This window comes from Bos mutus, chromosome 5 (assembly GCF_027580195.1).
Source record: "Bos mutus isolate GX-2022 chromosome 5, NWIPB_WYAK_1.1, whole genome shotgun sequence".
NCBI lineage: Eukaryota > Metazoa > Chordata > Mammalia > Artiodactyla > Bovidae > Bos > Bos mutus.
Genome location: NC_091621.1, coordinates 61,787,919 through 61,806,567, shown reverse-complemented (window position 1 = coordinate 61,806,567; position 18,649 = coordinate 61,787,919). Strand labels below are relative to the sequence as shown.

At 43.9% G+C, this 18,649-nt stretch overlaps 1 long non-coding RNA gene across 1 annotated transcript in view; it reads right to left on the bottom strand.

Moving 5' to 3' along the window:
* Positions 1-248: 248 nt before the first annotated feature.
* Positions 249-18,649, bottom strand: part of LOC138987952 (uncharacterized) — a 29,332-nt gene continuing 10,931 nt past the window's right edge. Inside the window, exon 3 of the long non-coding RNA XR_011464257.1 lies at positions 249-568. This is a non-coding gene — a long non-coding RNA (uncharacterized lncRNA). The remainder of the gene's footprint in view (positions 569-18,649) is intronic.

Below are 18,649 nucleotides of genomic sequence, written 5' to 3'. Positions count from 1 at the left end.
AGAATGTAAACACTATGAGATATAACAAAAAGTGTCTGTTTTCCATATACTCCTGACATAAATTGATATTCAATAGCTCTCTGCTAAAAGGACTGAAAGATTATTGTTGAACCACGAAAGACCCTGGGATTCTTTGCCTCTGGAGGAGAAGAATTCAATCCAGTGCCAGTGACGAGGCTTGATTGCTCAGAGCTTTTGTGTCATAGAGTTTTATTAAAGTATAAAAGAGATAGAGAAAGCGTCTGACATAGACATCAGAAGGGGACAGAAAGAGTGCTAGTCTTTAGCTGGATGTTGTAGAGCTACTAGCAAACTATTAATTATGGAAAGGAGATGTCTCAAAACTCAGAGTGACACCAGGCCCCTCACCCACAGCATGCATTTTGAGATAACATTGGCATCAGGTGAGTCATTCCAGGCAATAAAACCATTGGCATGAATCTTGAAGAGAGGCAGGTTTCCAAGTAAATATAAAGTTTCATTAACATATATTAGGAGAACAATGATAGGAGTAAAACATACTGGTTTGTTGAGCCCTTATCAGTTCTGAGTCTTCAGTGGAAACAACCTGAAGAAAGACAGAGTCTAGGGTAAATACAAAGTTCATTAACATGGCTTAAGAAAAACATTTCCATAAGAAAAACACATTGGTTAGCTCAAGGTTTGAGAAAAGTTAAGTTCAGGTGGAGTCAGGTGTCATCCTGGCAACACAGAATTTTAACCAAAACCTCTTTTTAAATTTTTATAGAGAAGGGGAAAAATCTAACACTTGTTTGTTTCCTCCTGCCACTTAAGAGAGAGAGAAAAAACGTCTGACACTTGCAGCCTATTTCCTCCTTTTGGAGACCCCTGGCCTTCCTGTCTGTTTCCCTCTCAAGACTACCTGAATAAATGAGTTAGATAGTTAGAATAGGAAAAAGGAGTCCAAAATGGTTCTGGCTAAAAGACAAAGAAGGGAAAAGCCCACAAAAAAATAGAACAAAGGAAGGTCCTAGGACCAGAGTGAGGACCTCAGGTAAAATAAACAGCCCTCCTGGCTAGCCCAATTTACATAGGGCAGGCCCAGAGGAGAGGAGACAAATGTATAAAAGGAGGAAGCCTAGAAGGATTGGGGGATTCTCTTCTGTTTGTGTCTTTTGGATCTACCTGCCATCACGCCTCTAGGATGTATTTTCCTTTCTAAATAAAACTGAGCTTAATATGGGGCTGTAACACTTGTCCGTCCGTCGCTTCAAATTTTTGCTGTGACGAGACAGAACCGAGGAAATTACAAACTCCCCTGACATCTATGGTGCCATGACTCGGATTTAACCTGGCTAAAACAACCTCAGCTTGGCCCCCACAGGGCAGAGGCCAAGCACAGTGGAAGCCCAACACAGTGAAAGCTCCCACGGTAAAAGCAGAATGCAAAGAAAACCCAGCTCCAGGGAAGTATCAAGAAGCCCAGCGTGCTGGAAGCCGGACAGCAAAAACAAACTTGGCAGAAAGCTCACATGGCTCAGTCTCAGATTCCAGAAGACCTCTGGTTAAGGTAGGAGGTCCTTGCTCTGATGGCTGGAAGGACATATGGCTAACAAAATCTTAATTCCTTTACAACCTTGTGTCTCTTGTTTCCTCACAGAACCCGCCCCCCAACCCCCCACCATGAACAGGTGAGCAACACTGGGTGCAATTGAGGGACTCTGGCAGGGGTTACTCCTCAGTGTGTCCCAAAGGCTCCACTATCTGGTGGGCCCCAGGAGCTGTTGCCCAAGAGGGTAGGGGCCCTTCTGTCCTTACTTTTCTTTATGCCAAGGATCAAGCCAATGAAAACTGTGAGCACAGGTCAGGTATATAGCAGATTTTCTGGCAGGTTATGAAGGGGATTCCTCGGCACGTTTTTCCCACTGTGTTTTTCCTTCCATCCTTCAGCTCCTCTCTCCTGGGACTTGAGCCCAACCAAAACCCACCGTGCCTGGCCTCAGGACCTAATGAAGCTCAGGCTCTGATGTCTCATTGCAAAAATTCAGTGAGAGACACAGCACAGGTAAGAGGTGGATTTGTTTGGATTCAGAGAGAAACACACCCCGCAGGATGTGGGCCATTGCAGGAGGAGAGGGCTTCAGTGTTGGAATGTGGTGTGATTTCCAAGCTGGGTGATCTCATATGCTAATGAGTGGGAGGATCATTCCAACAATAAGGGAACCACTCACTCCTTGGAACTGTCCTGTCACCTCTGGGTGTAGCTTGCAGATTGAGGATCAATGCTTAGTTGAATTTGACTTGTCATCTTGGACCCATTTTATTTTAATCCATTTACGTTATGCCCTTGTGCTATGTCATTCTTTCAAAAGTTGTGCCCTGCTCCCTTCCCTCCTGTTTCATGCTCTTTTCCTGAGCCGTGTCTGGGCCCACAATATTGCCTCTACAATCTTCTGGAGGAACAAACAGAAAATAGCTGGCCCTTGGGAGGAAAATACTGTATAATATCCAGTCTCTCTAGATATTCAGGCTTTCATCTTCCGTGTTTCCTACAACATGTGCAACAACAGCATCTCTCATTGAACCCGCTAGGATGGGTGACAGGTACGCCTGTTAAAAGTCCATCTGTTGGCATCCCTTCAAGGGCAACTGGGCTTCCAGGGATAATGTTTGCCACTTTGGGAGTTAACCCTGCAGGCCATTTGGGCCCACTTACTACACTTCTCCTAAGAGTTACAAAAATACCCCTGGATCAAATCTCCACTCCACTTTTATGGAACATCTGGTCTGTTGCCTCTTATCAGTTTGTTCTTAAGCCACGTACTAACTCCTACAACTAGGACCCTGCCCACTTGTAGGCAACATCACTCCACCCCACTTATTATTATTAAAATACTCTTAATGCCCTTAACGGGACCAGATAGCCCACTCCTTTGTCATTACTTCTGTTATTACCTAGAGTGGGTCTTTGACAATGTTTACCATTGGAGACACCCTAACCTGCTCTTATGGAGGATTAGGGGAGGAAACTGGTGACTTACATTCCCTCAGAGCAATAAGAGGATAAGGCTTATGGCTATTTCTCCAGGTTCCCAGTCTCAGGGACAGGCTTGGGTTGCTTTACATCATGGTATCTATTCCTATCCGTGGTGGACAAGCCAGCAATAAGTTAAGATTACAACCCCTTAATCTTACCCAGTACTAGTCACATTGGAGACTTCGGGGATGCCCAACTCCAGCCTGGGAATCCCAGGAGGTCGACCTGCCTTGACCTGCCTAGGGATCTGGTCTTCAAAAGGTTGTCATACCTCAACCTGCTCAGGGATCTGCCAGTCCAGGGGTCCCAGGAGGTCAACATGCTTCGACCTGCCTGGGGATTCGATCTCCAATAGGCTGTCATGCCTCAGTTTGCCTAGTGATCTGCACCCTGACCTGGGGATGCCTGGTTCTCAGGTTGTAACAGTACTGGGTAGGATAAGCTTCAAAAAGACTTACCCCTAAGGAAGTCCACCCATGGAAATTGAAGGAGGCCTATTAGTTTTTTCTTTTCCTCCCTGTCATCACTGTCTTTCAGAGGGGAAATAACCAATCTACTTCTTGACAGATGGCCTTGAGATGCATCCTTAATAACTGGAAGCTGATTGATCCTCTGTCTCTAAGGGTGGTGGTGGTGGTTTACTCACTAAGTTGTGTCCGACTCTTGTGACCCCATGGATGGTAGCCCATCAGGCTCCTCTGTCCATGGGATTTTCCATGCAAGAATACTGGAGTTGGTTGCCATTTCCTTCTCCAGGGGATCTTCCTGACCCAAGAATAGAACCCAGGTCTCCTGCATTGCAGGCAGATTCTAAGGAGATTCTATCTCTAAGGAGAAGTTCCTTAAAATTCTTTTGTGCCACTGAGTGGCTACGGTATCCTCTGGGGGACAAGGAACACTGGCCTGAGGATGGGAGCTTAAATTACAAAACCATCCTGTAGCTAGACTTATTCTGTAAAAGACAAGGGAAATGCACAGAGATCCCCTATGTCCAAATTTTCTTCCAACTAAGAGACATGGCGGCTTCCCTGGTAACTCAGAGGGTAAAGTGTCTGCCTGCAATGCAGGAGACCCGGGTTCAATCCCTGGGTCGGGAAGATCCCCTGGAGAAGGAAATGGCAACCCACTCTAGTACTCTTGCTTGGAAAATTACATGGACAGAGGAGCCTTGTAAGCTACAGTCCATGGGGTTGCAAAGAGTCGGACACTACTGAGCAACTTCACTTCACTTCAAGAGACATGAAGGAACTCTGTCTTAACTTATGGGATTGTTGTATGCCCTAAAAGTGAGCATGCTAGGCAAATGGTGTTAGACACAGACAACCAAGAGAAGGAGCTTGTGGCCCCCAAGTTACCTGGTGCTTCTTTCTTGTATCCAAACATCCCCCCCCATATCTGGGAGCACCCCCTCCACAAAAGCCAACTCGAGTATGTCCCTTAGTCGGAACTGGAGCAGAAATCAGACCAACCCAGGTCTGTAAGCCCTTCTCCCTCTTAGAACTAAGACAGATCAAACAAGACCTGGGAAGCTATACACATGACCCAGGCAAATATATAGATACATTCCAACACATTACCTTGGCCTTTGACTTGATGTGGAAGGACATCATGGTCATATTTAGTCAAACTTTATCTGACACTGAGCATGCTAAGATCTTAAAGGAAGCCCAAAGGTATGCTATGGGGCTTCACACATCAAGTGATAAATGCCCAGTAGGGGAATGTGGTCTCCTCCTCAGATGCTAATTGGAATTATAATGGCCCTGAGCACATCTGGGAAAGTGATCATTTTCTGATCTGTATAAAGGTAGGACTGAAAGCAGCCCAGCAAAAAGTAATCAGCTATGCCCAGGTCTCAGCAAAAACTCAGGAGCCCAATGAGAACACCATTGCCTTTCTGGAAAGGCTAAAAGAAGCCCTCCAAAAGTTTACCAATCTGGACTTGGACTATTATGAGGAACAAGTGATTTTAAAGGACAAATTCCTGTCCCAATGTGCATCAGACATCAGGATAAAGCTACAACAGCTACAGCAGCAGAACCCTGCTGCCTCTTTAGATGAGATGGTCCAGACAGCCACCAATACCTTTTGTAACAGAGAACAGGAGAGGGAGGCCAAGGCCCAGGAAAGGGAGAAAAGGAAAGAGATAAGGCATGCCCAGACACTGGCTGCCCTCCAGGGAAGCCCTACAGCACAACCGTTGAAGGACAAGGCATGAGGCAAATGCCTAATCTGTAGACAGGCAGGACAATGGGCCAAAGAGTGTCCAAACCAAAACAAGTCTCCTAAAATGATGCTGCAAATGTCATCAGTTGGGACACTGGGCGGCATTGTGCCCTCAGGACCCAACAGCCTCAAGGTCAAGCGCCAAGACTTCCCTTGTGATGGTTCAACAAGACCTTGGCTAAAGCAGCCGCTCCAGCCAGCCTGCCTGGCACAGAGAACCATCATGGGGCTGGAGCCAAGGGTACAACTGCATGTGGCAGGTAGGTCTGAGAATTTCTTGGTTGACACAGGGGCTACCTACTGTGTCCTGACCTCCTACTCCGAAGCCTTCTCTTCCCAAACCTGTACTATTTTGGGTGCTACAGAAAAAAAAAAAAAAAATTACAAAAATATTCACCTGAGCACTTCTTTGTTGCTGGTGTGGACAAATATTTTCCCACCAGTTTCTGGTGGTCCCTATTATTGGGTCCTATTATTGGTCCCTTATTGGGAAAAGATCTTTCCCTGCCTTCAAGTCTTGCAGATATTGCAGTCCTGATAGAAGATGCTTTAAAACTCTCTCTTGGGGGCAAACTGACTATTTTTCCCAGCCAGCAAGTGAAACAACTCCTGAATGGGAGAAGCCATTTATGGATGTCTGATCAAAGGACACTCAGATATGTAGTAGTCTCCAATTTTGAGACCATAGAGGCTAAACCTTTGCCACCAGGTACTTCAGCCCAATTAGCTGAGCTCATAGCCCTGACTCAAGCTTTAGAGCTGGGAAAAGGAAAAAAAATAGCCATTTATAATGACTCCAAGTATCCTTTCTGGTGCTACCTACACATGCCACTATTTAGAAAGAAAGAGGCCACCTGACCACCCGAGGGTCCCCAATCAAATATGGTGATTGAATCTTTAGGCTCTTGGAGGCAGTCCATCTGCCCACTGAGGTCTCAGTCTCCCACTGTAAAGGACACCAAAAAGGGAACACAGAAGTGGCATAAGGGAACCAAGAAGCTGATCAGGCAGCTAAGAGAGCAACATTACAGAACAATGACCTAATAGGTGTTGCTACCTTAGTTTCACAGACTAATTTGCCAGATACTCCTTCATATACTGAAGGTGAAACTCTTAATGCTAGGAGTGAGGGCTTTCAAGAAGATCATATGGGGTGGTTCCAAAAGGAGGGACGCCGTTTTCTGTCTGGAAACTTCCAGTGGAAGTTGGTTAACTCCTTACATGCCACCACTCATTTAGGGGAAAAGGCCCTCCAAAGATTACTAGAAAGGTCCTTCAGAGGAACAGGCCTCCAAACCACTATAAGGCAAGTGGTCTACTCTTGTCCCACTTGCCAGTCAAACAAATGCCCAAGGAGCTCGAAGACCCCAGCTGGCCCAACCCGTACAACAGTGTGGGACCTACCCAGAAGAGGACTGGCGATGGACTTCACCCAGATGCCAGTTTCTCAAGGGTATAAATACCTATTAGTCATGACAGATACATTCACAGGATGGATTGAAGGCTTTTCCACCCAGACTGAGAAGGCTGAAGAAATGGTAAAAAAAAAAAAAAAAAAAAAAAGCTCCATGAAATCATTCTGAGATTTGGTCTGCCCAGATCATTACAAAGTGACAATGGGACATCATTTATTTCTAAGGTCACCCAAGGGGTCTCTAAAGCACTGGGCATTACTTACTATCTCCATTGTGCCTGGAGGCCTCAGTCTTCAGGAAAAAGTAGAAAGAGCCAACCAATTCTTAAAATCAGAGATAAAAAAATAACCCAGGAGATCTCCTTGGGATGGAATGAGGCTTTACCAATAGCTCTCTTCCACACCCATATTGCCCCTAAGGAACAGGTTGGTCTTAGTCCTTATGAGATGCTATATGGGAGACCTTTTATTTATGTCAATGACCTCTTCCTAGATCAGAGGCTCAGACCCTCCAGTCTTATACTATGACCACTAGGCAATTCCAACAGGATATACGCTTGTGGAATGTCAACCAGGACCCAAAAGATTCTAAAGAGCCAGCACTATATGCTCCATGGATTCAAATCCTAATTAAAGTCTGGAAAGATGGATCCCCGAAGGCTCAACTCCAGCCCCCATGGATGGGCCCTTACCCTGTATATCTTTCTACCCCCACAGCAGTCACAGTTCCAGGACACAACTCCTGGATTCACTACTTATGAGTCAAACCATGGAAGAAAACAGAAGAGGACACTCAATCCACCTGTGAGCCCCTGGGAGGTCTCAGATACCTATTCAGAACTACAAATGAGTGCCATTCCAATGAACACCCCCAAAATCAAGTTTCTGGGGATAAGATTTCTCATGATAGAGCTAAAGAGCCAATGCAGCTTGGGAGGGGTTGTACTCCAAAATAGAGAGTAGATAGATCTCCTGATCCCTGAACAAGGAGGGACTTGAGCCATCTTGAATGAGACGTATTGTTTTTAGGTAAATATCTCCAGCTAAGTTAAAGAAAGTCTACAGTTCAGTTCAGTCACTCAATCATGTCCGACTCTTTGCCACCCCATGGACTGCAGCACGCCAGGCCTCCCTGTCCGTTGCCAACTCCCGGAGCTTACTCAAACTCATGTCCATCGAATCAGTGATGCCATCCAACTGTCTCATCCTCTGTTGTCCCCTTCTCCTCCTGCCTTCAATCTTTCCCAGCATCAAGGTCTTTTCAAATGAGTCAGTTCTTTGCATCAGGTGGCAAAAGTGTTGGAGTTTCAGGCTTCAATTAAAACATTATAGATCCTACAGTACCTCAAAGAATGAGCTGGAGAGTTCTTGGGGTGGCTACCATCTCTCTTTGGGGGATCCTCCTGGTGACGGGAAATTTGGAGTAGGCTAATGCCCATGAGATGGCTGGATGGCATCACTGACTCGATGGACATGAGTCTGAGTGAACTCCGGGAGTTGGTAATGGACAGGGAGGCCTGGCATGCTGCGATTCATGGGGTCGCAAAGAGTCGGACATGACTGAGCAACCGAACTGAACTGAACTGAACTGAATGCCCCAATAGTCCCTGTCATCATGATATTGGTGCTGCTTATGGTTGCTCCATGTATTATCAGTTGTCTAACCTGTTTTGTCTCTGCCCAGGTCAACAAGCTACAACATGCAGTGCCAGTTCAAGGATATGTAAAACTACACCTGACCACAGGAAATATCACTCACCCTTAGATGAACACCACTATAAGGACTCCGAGCCTTGAGACTAGCAAGAGAGGGAGGCCCAATGCCCCTCGCCATCCCAGTTCAGCAGGAAGTAGCCAGAGAGACCTTCACACCCCTATTCACAAAGAATTGGGCCTCCCATCTTTTGAGGGGGGAATGTTAGGTAGTTAGAATAGGAAAAAGGAGTCCAAAATGGTGGTGGCTAAAAGACAAAGAAGAGAAAAGCCCACAAAAATAGAACAAAAGAAGGTCCGAGGACCAGAGTGAGGACCTAAGGACCTAAACAAACAGCCCTCCTGGCTAGCCCAATTTACATAGGGCAGGCTCAGAGGGGAGGAAAGAAAGGTATAAAAGGAGGAAGCCTAGAAGGATTGGGGGCTTCTCTTTTCTTCAAGTCTTTTGGGTCGGCCTGCCGTTACGCCTCTAGGATGTATTTTCCTTTACTTTCTAAATAAAACTGAGCTGTAATATGGGGCTGTAACACTGGTCCATTCGTCGCTTGAAATTTTTGTTGTGACGAGACAGAACTGAGGAAATTACAAACTTCCCCAACATGTTGAACCAGTCATATCTCTAAACTGAATATCGGAGGCATTTTGAAGCAGGTTAAGGTCCAGGAAGTCACCAACATCTGGAAAATTTGGCAGAAGTGTATCAGGGTACATTCATGACTGGCAGGCTGAATCTTTCATAAAGAGAAATTCATGAAAATGGACAATTCTGGAATCCAGCACCAGGAGCAAAACTCCGAGCCCTAGTAGGATATTAAATTATTTCTAAATAGCACAGATGGCACCCTACTCCAGAACTCTTGCCTGGAAAATCCCATGGACAGAGGGCCTGGTGGGCTGTAGTCCATGGGGTCACTAAGAGTCGGACACGACTGAGTGACTTCGCTTCGCTTTCACTTTAAATAGCATAGATACTTTAGTTAATAAAATAATCCTCAGGTAAATGCATTTGGATATTACATTAGCTCTTTCAGAATAGAAAACTTTAAGTTTCATAGCTTCAGATTGCTCTTTCCCATAACCTGGCCCATTTGGTGCTTGTCATAACTCTTTTAGGATAATAACCTTTTGATCTATTACTGCAGATTCATTTTAATAAATTCAATTGGCTGTAGCACATTTAGAATTTGTATTAACTCTTTGAGCTTAACATTTAAACATCATTAAATGCACTGAAGCAGAATTATTCTTTCTTGATTTAGAGAGGATCTTAAATTCCTTAACATGAACATTTTCTGAAAAATAAGTATATTAATCAGGTAGTGCCTCCTAAAATTCATAGACATGTCTATGAAAATATAACTTTCAGCTATCCTTTTGGCAAAGATAGAAAACATTTATTTAAAAAATAGATTATGGGATATGAAGGCAAATTTGTATTTTAATAGGAAACAAATGGAACAAAGCAGAGTCTGGATTAAAACAGAGCAGATCAGCTGTTCCCAAGCTTTTGCATTCTGCAATTCTCTCTTAAGTGGCACCATCCTTGTACGCTCACATACACAAACACAGACAACATGCCACTAAGTTGGTCATTCATTTAACTAGCTTGTTGTATTCAGTGTTTTCCATGTGTGGCAACTGTGGAAGGCCTGGGGACACTGAGAGTAAACTTGTAACACACATTACTACAGGGGCTCACAATCTTCTGAAGGAGAAGGTAATAATTACAGCAGTGTAATAGATGATATAACAAATATATGGATAGGGCAGAGAATAGCAAGGGCTCATCTGCTTAATGCCATCAGGGACACATTCGCGAGATGAAGAGATTTGCATATATTAAACCCTAAAGAGGGAGTTGAAAGGGTTGCCAAGGTGAAGAAGGCACTGCAGCTGAAGGAAGATTTGTGGAAGTTGAAGGACTAGGATTTTATAGGGAACTGTAAGAAGCTAGGTACAAATAGAGCCAGGTGTGAATATGTAGGAAAAGATAGTGTACACAAGTGTAGAAGAGCTATTTGGCAACACTGTTGGCAGCTTGCTAGGGGGTCATGATTCCTGTACAAGATTTTACTATCCCTGGTCTTTGCCCATGTTAATAAGTAAACTCCAGTAATTATGAAAAGCCAAAAGTGCTCTTACTTTTGGCAGCCAGCTGCCAAGATGGTCCCCAATCATTCAAACTCTTCCTACTCACACCCTTGTATAGTTTCCTTCCACACTGTACCAAAGTTTGTCTGTGTGACCTACACCATAAAGCAGAAGTGATAAATTGCCCTTCTGAGATGGGACTGGGAGTACAAGTACAAGACGGTGGAGTAGAAGGATATGCACTCATCTTTTCCTGCGAGAACTCCAAAATTACAACTTGCTGCTGAACAACCATTGACAGGAGAATGTTGGATGCCACCAAAAAAAGATACCCTACATAAAAGGGCAAAGGAGAAGCCCCAGCAAGATGGTAGGAGGGGTGAAATCATGTTTATAATTAAACCCCATACTCGCCATAGACACTTGGAAGGCTCAAACAAAACCTTGTGTGCACCAGGAAACCCCAGAGAGACTGAGCCAGACCTCCCTCTGAGTGTCTCCTGTGGAGGTACAGGTCAGCAGTGGACTGCTGCAGGGCAGGGGCTCTGGGTGCAGCAGACCTGGGTATGGCATTAGCTCTCTTGGAGGAGGTCACCATTAACCCCACCGTAGAGCCACCAGAACTTACACAGGACTGGGGAAACAGACTCTTGGAGGGCACAAACAAAACCTTGTGCTCACCAGGACCCAGGAGAAAGGAGCAGTGACCCCACAAGAGACTGACCCAGACTTGCCCATGAATGTCCAGGAGTCTCCCGCGGAGGCATGGGTTGGCGGCACTGAGGTTGGCAGTGCATGCTGACTTCCTTATGAAAGAGGTCACCGTTATCTTCATTACCTCCACAATAGTTTGGCCTCAGGACAAACAACAGGGAGGGAACACTGCCCTGCCCATCAACAGAAAATTGGATTAAAGATTTACTGACCATGGCCCTGCACATTAGAACAAGACTCAGTTTCCTCCTGTCTCTACCATTAGGAAGCTTCCATAGCCTCTTATCCTTATCCACCAGAGGGAAGACAGAATGAAAACCACAACTACAGAAAACTAATCAAACTGATCACATGGACCACAGCCGTGTCTAACTCAATGAAACTATGAGGCATGCTGTGCACAACCACCCAAGATGGACAGGTCATGGTGGAGAGTTCAGACAAAATGTGGTCCACTGGAGAAGAAAATGGCAAACCACTTCAGTATTCTTGCCTTGAGAACCCCAACAACAGTATGAAAAGGCAAAAAGACAGTACACTGAGAGATGAACTTGCCAGGTGGGTAGGGGACCAATATGCTACTGGAGAACAGTGGAGAAATAACTCCAGAAAGAATGAACAGATGGAGCCAAAGCAAAAACAACACCCAGTTGTTGATGTGACTGGTGATGGAAGTAAAGTCCAAGGCTGTAAAGAACAATATTGCATAGGAACCTGAAATGTTAGGTCCGTGAATCAAGATAAATTGGAAATGGTCAAACAGGAGATGGCAAGAGTGAATATCAACATTTTAGGAATCAGCGAACTAAAATGGACTGGAATGGGTGAATTTAACTCAGATGACCATTGTATCTACTACTGTGGGCAACAATCACTTAGAAGAAATGGAGTAGCCATCATAGTCAACAAAAGAGTCTGAAATGCAGTAATTGGATGCAATCTCAAAAATGACAGAATGATCTCTGTTCGTTTCCAAGGCAAACCATTCAATATCACAGTAATCTAAGGCTATGTCCCAAGAAAAAATGCTGAAGGACCTGAAGTTGAATGATTCTCTGAAGACATATAAGACCTTCTAGAACTAACACCCAAAAGAGATGTCCTTTTCATTATAGGGGACTGGAATGCAAAAGTAGTAAGTCAAGAGATACCTGAAGTAATAGGCAAATTTGGCCTTGGAATACAGAATGAAGCAGGTCAAAGGCTAACAGAGTTTTGCCAAGAGAATGCACTGATCATAGCAAACACCCTCTTCCAACAACACAAGAGAAGACTCTAGACATGGACATTACTAGATGGTCAATATATAATATATAATTAGATTGATTCTATTTTTTGCAGCCAAAGATGGAGAAGCTCTATACAGTCAGCAAGAACAAGACTGGGAGCTGACTGTGGCTCAGGTCATGGACTCCTTAATGCAAATTCAGACTTAAATTGAAGAAAGTAGGGAAAACCATTAGACCATGCAGGTATGACCTAAATCAAATGCCTTATAATTATACAGTGGAAGTGACAAACAGACTCAAGGGGTTAGATCTGATAGACAGAATGCCTGAAGAACTATGGACAGAGGTTTGTGACACTGTACGGGAAGCAGTTATCAAGACCATCCCCAAGACAAAGAAACATAAAAAGGCAAAATGGTTGTTTGAAAAGGCCTTACAAATAGCTGTGAAAAGAAGAGAAGTAAAAAGCAAAGGAGAAAAGGAAAGATATACCCATTTGAATGCAGAGTTCCAAAGAATAGCAAGGAGTGATAAGAAAGCCTTCCTCAGTCATCAGTGCAAAGAAATAGAGGAAAACAATAGAATGGAAAAGACTAGATATATCTTCAAGAAAATGAGAGATACCAAGGGAACATTCCATGCAAAGATGGGCACAATAAAAGACAGAAACGGTATGGACCTAACAGAAGCAGAAGAGATTAAGAAGCGGTGGCAAGAATACACAGAAGAACTGTACAAAAAAGATCTTCATGACCCAGATAACCACGATGGTGTGATCACTCACCTAGAGCCAGACACCCTGAATGTGAAGTCAGCTGGGCCTTAGGAAGCATCACTATGAACAAAGCTAGTGGAGGTGATGGAATTCCAGTTGAGCCATTTCAAATCCTGAAAGATGATGCTGTGAAAGTGCGGCACTCAATGTGCTAGCAAATTTGGAAAACTCAGCAGTGGCCACAGGACTGTGAAAGGTGAGTTTTCATTCCAATTCCAAAGAAAAGCAATGCCAAAATATGTTCAAACTGCCACACAATTGCACTCATCTCACACACTAGCAAAGTAATGCTCAAAATTCTCCAATCCAAGCTTCAGCAATATGTGAACTGTGAATTTCCAGATGTCCACGCTGGATTTAGAAAAGTCAGAACCAGACATAAAATTGCCAACATCTGTTGGATCATCGAAAAAGAAAGAGAGCTCCAGAAAAACATCTATTTCTGCTTTATTGACTATGCCAAAGCCTTTGACTATCTGGATCACCACAACTGTGGAAAGTTCTTTAAAAGTTCTGGAAAACCAGACCACCTTACCTGCCTCCTGAGATATCTGTATGCAGGTCAAGAAGCAACAGTTAGAACTGGACATGGAACAGCAGACTGCTTCCAAATTGATAAAGGAGTACCTCAAGGTTGTATATTATTATCCTGCTTATTTAACTTATATACAGAGTTCAGTTCAGTTCAGCTCAATCACTCAGTAATGTCTGACTCTTTGTGACCCCATGAATCATAGCACGCCAGGCTTCCCTGTCCATCACCAACTCCTGGAGTTCACTCAACTCCTGTCCATTGAGTCGGTGATGCCATACAGCCATCCCATCCTCTGTCGTCCCCTTCTCCTCCTGCCCCCAGTCCCTCCCAGCATTAGGGTCTTTTCCAATGAGTCAACTCTTCCCATGAGGTGGCCAAAGTACTGGAGTTTCAGCTTCAGTATCAGTCCTTCCAATGAACACCCAGGACTGATCTCCTTTAGAATGGACTGGTTGGATCTCCTTGCAGTCCAAGGGACTCTCAAGAGCCTTCTCCAACACCACAGTTCAAAAGCATCAATTCTTCAGCACTCAGCTTTCTTCACAGTCCAACTCTCACATCCATACGTGACCACTGGAAACACCATAGCCTTGACTAGACGGACCTTTGTTGGCAAAGTAATGTCTCTGCTTTTTAACATGCTATCTACATTGGTCATAACTTTCCTTCCAAGGATAAGCATCTTTTAATTTCATGGCTGTAATACCCATCTGCAGTGATTTTGGAGCCCCCCAAAATAAAGTTTGACACTGTTTCCACTGTTCCCCATCTATTTCCCATGAAGTGATGGAACCAGATGCCATGATCTTAGTTTTCTGAATGTTGAGCTTTAAGTCAACTTTTTCACTCTCTACTTTCACTTTCATCAAGAGGCTTTTTAGTTCCTCTTCATTTTCTGCCATAAGGGTGGTGTTATCTGCATATCTGAGGTTATTGATATTTCTCCCGGCAATCTTGATTCCAGCTTGTGCTTCTTCCAGCCCAGCGTTTCTCATGATGTACTCTGCATATAAGTTAGATAAGCAGGGTGACAATATACAGCCTTGACGAACTCCTTTTCCTATTTGGAATCAGTCTATTGGTACATGTCCAGTTCTAACTGTTGCTTCCTGACCTGTATATAGGTTTCTCAAGAGGCAGGTCAGGTGGTCTGGTATTCCCATCTCTTTCAGAATTTTCCAGAGTTTATTGTGATCCACACGGTCAAAGGCTTTGGCATAGTCAATAAAGCAGAAATAGATGTTTTTCTGGGACTCTCTTGCTTTTTCCGTGATCCAGTGGATGTTGGCAATTTGATCTCTGGTTCCTCTGCCTTTTCTAAAACCAGCTTGAACATCTGGAAGTTCACGGTTCACATATTGCTGAAGCCTGGCTTGGAGAATTTTGAGCATTACTTTACTAGCGTGTGAGATGAGTGCAATTGTGCGGTAGTTTGAGCATTCTTGGACTTCCCTGGTGGTGCAGAGGGTAAAGCGTCTGTGTACAGTGCGGGAGACCTGGGTTTGATCCCTGGGTCAGGAAGATCCTCTGGAGAAGGAAATGGCAACCCACTCCAGTACTCTTGCCTGGAAAATCCCATGGATGGAGGAGTGTAGTAGGCTACAGTGCATGGGGTCGCAAAGAGTCGGACACGACTGAGCGACTTCACTTCACTTGAGCATTCTTTGGTATTGCCTTTCTTAGGGATTGGAATGAAAACTGACCTTTTCCAGTCCTGTGGCCACTGCTGAGTTTTCCAAATTTGCTGGCATATTGAGTGCAGCACTTTCACAGCATCATCTTTCAGGATTTGAAATAGCTCAACTGGAATTCCACCACTTCCACTAACTTTGTTAGTAGTGATGCTTCCTAAGGCCCACTTGACTTCACATTCCAGGATGTGGTTACACCATCGTGAGTATCTTGGTCGTGAAGATCTTTTTTGTACAGTTCTTCTGTGTATTCTTGCCACCTCTTCTTGATATCTTCTGCTTCTGTTAGGTCCATACCATTTCTGTCCTTTATCGAGCCCATCTTTGCATGAAATGTTCCCTTGGTATCTCTAATTTTCTTGAAGAGATCTCTAATCTTTTCCATTCTATTGTTTTCCTCTATTTCTTTGCATTGATCGCTGAAGAAGTCTTTCTTATCTCTCCTTGATATTCTTTAGAACTCTGGATTCAGATGTTTATATCTTTCCTTTACTCCTTAGCTTTTTGCTTCTCTTCTTTTCACAGCTATTTGTAAGGCCTTGCCAGACAGCCATTTTGCATTTTTGCATTTCTTTTCCATGGGGATGATCTTGATCCCTGTCTCCTGTACAATGTCACGAACCTCTGTCTATAGTTCATCAGGCACTCTATCTATCAGATCTAGTCTATTAAATCTATTAAATTAATAGATTTAATATTAAATCTATTTCTCACTTCCACTTAAAGGAATTTGATTTAGGTCATACCTGAGTGGTCTAGTGGTTTTCCCTACTGTCTACAATTTAAGTCTGAATTTGGCAATAAGGAGTTCGTGATCTGAGCCACAGTCAGCTCCTGGTCTTGGTTTTGCTGACTGTATAGAGCTTCTCCATCTTTGGCTGCAAAGAATATAATCAATATGATTTTGGTGTTGACCATCTGGTGATGTCCATGTGTAGAGTCTTTTCTTGTGTTGTTGGAAGAGGCCAAATTTGCCTGTTACCCCAGGTGTTTCTTGACTTCCTACTTTTGCATTCCAGTTCTCTATAATGAAAAGGACATCTTTTTTGGGTGTTAGTTCTAAAAGGTCTTATAGGTCTTCATAGAACCGTTCAACTTTAGCTTCTTTAGCATTACTGTTTGGAGCATAGGCTTGGATAATTGTGATATTGAATGGTTTGCCTTGGAAATGAACAGAGATCATTCTGTCATTTTTGAGATTGCATCCAAGTACTGCATTTCAGACTCTTCTGTTGACCATCATGGCTACTCCATTTCTTCTAAGGGATTCCTGCTCACAGTAGTAGATATAATGGTCATCTGAGTTAAATTCACCCATTCCAGTCCATTTTAGTTCGCTGATTCCTAGAATGTTGACATTCGCTCTTATCATCTCCTGTTTGACCACTTCCAATTTATCTTGATTCATGGACCTGACATTCCAGCTTCCTATGCAATTGCTCTTTACAGCATGGGACCCTGCTTCTATCACCAGTTACATCCACAAATGGGTATTGTTTTTGCTTTGGCTCCATCCCTTCATTCTTTCTGGAATTATTTCTCCACTGATCTCCAGTAGCATATTGGGCACCTACCAACCTGGGGAGTTCCTCTTTCAGTATCCTATCATTTTGCCTTTTCATACTGTTCATGGGGTTCTCAAGGCAAGAATACTGAAGTGGTTTGCCATTCCCCTCTCCAGTGGACCACATTCTGTCAGACCTCTCCACCATGACCCGCCGGTCTTGGGTGGCCCCACACGGCATGACTTAGTTTCATTGAGTTAGACAAGGCTGTGGTCCACGTGGTCAGATTGGCTAGTTCTCTGTGATTATGGTTTAGTGTGTCTGCCCTCTGATGTCCTTTTGCAACAACTACCGTATTACTTGGGTTTCTTTTACCTTGGACATGGGGTATCTCTTCATGCCTGCTACAGCAAAGTGCAGCCGCTGCTCCTTACCTTGGATGAGGGGTATTTCCTCATGGTCGCCCCTTCTGACCTTGAATGTGGAGTAGCTCCTCTCAGTCCTCCTGCACCCATGCAGCTGCCGCTCCTTGGACATGGGGTTGCTCTTCTCAGCTGCCGCCCCTGACCTTGGGCATGGGGTAACTCCTCTTGGCCACCGCCCCTGACCTCAGACCCCATGGACTGTAGCCTGCCAGGAATTCTCCATGGAATTCTCCAAGCAAGAATAGTTGAGTGGGTTGACATTCCCTTCTCCAGGGGATCTTCCCAACCCAGCAATCAAACTCACGTCTCCTGTATTGCAGGCAGATTCTTTAGTGTCTGAGGTACCAGCTCATGGAATATATACAGAGTACATCATGAGAAATGCTGGGCTGGATGAAGCACAGCTGGATGTGGGCTGGATGAAGATTGCTGGGAGAAATATCAATAAACTGTTATATGCAGATCACACCACCCTTATGGCAGAAAGCAAGGAAGAACTAAAGAGCCTCTTGATGAATGTGAAAGAAGAGAGTGAAAAAGCTGGCTTAAAACTCAGCATTCAGAAAACTAAGATCATGGCATCTGGTCCCATCACTTCATGGCAGATAGATGGGGCAACAGTGGAAACAGTGAGAGATTTTATTTTGGGGGGCTTCAAAATCACTGCAGATGGTGACTGCAGCTGTGAACTTAAAAGACGCTTTGGGAGACTTTAATACCCCACTCACACCTATGGATAGATCAACTAAACAGAAAATTAACAAGGAAACACAAACTTTAAACGATACAATAGACCAGTTAGACCTAATTGATATCTATAGGACATTTCATCCCAAAACAATGAATTTCACCTTTTTCTCAAGTGCACATGGAACCTTCTCCAGGATAGATCACATCCTGGCCATAAAGCTAGCCTTGGTAAATTCAAAAAAATAGAAATCATTTCAAGCATCTTTTCTGACCACAATGCATAAAGATTAGATCTCAATTACAGGAGAAAAACTATTAAAAATTCCAACATATGGAGGATGAACAACACCCTGCTGAATAACCAACAAATCACAGAAGAAATCAAAAAAGAAATCAAAATTTGCATAGAAATGAATGAAAATGAAAACACAACAACCCAAAACCTGTGGGACACAGTAAAAGCAGTCCTAAGGGGAAAGTTCATAGCAATACAGGCACACCTCAAGAAACAAGAAAAAAGTCAAATAAATAACCTAACTCTACACCTAAAGCAACTAGAAAAGGAAGAAATGAAGAACCCCAGGGTTAGTAGAAGGAAAGAAATCTTAAAAATTAGAGCAGAAATAAATGCAAAAGAAACAAA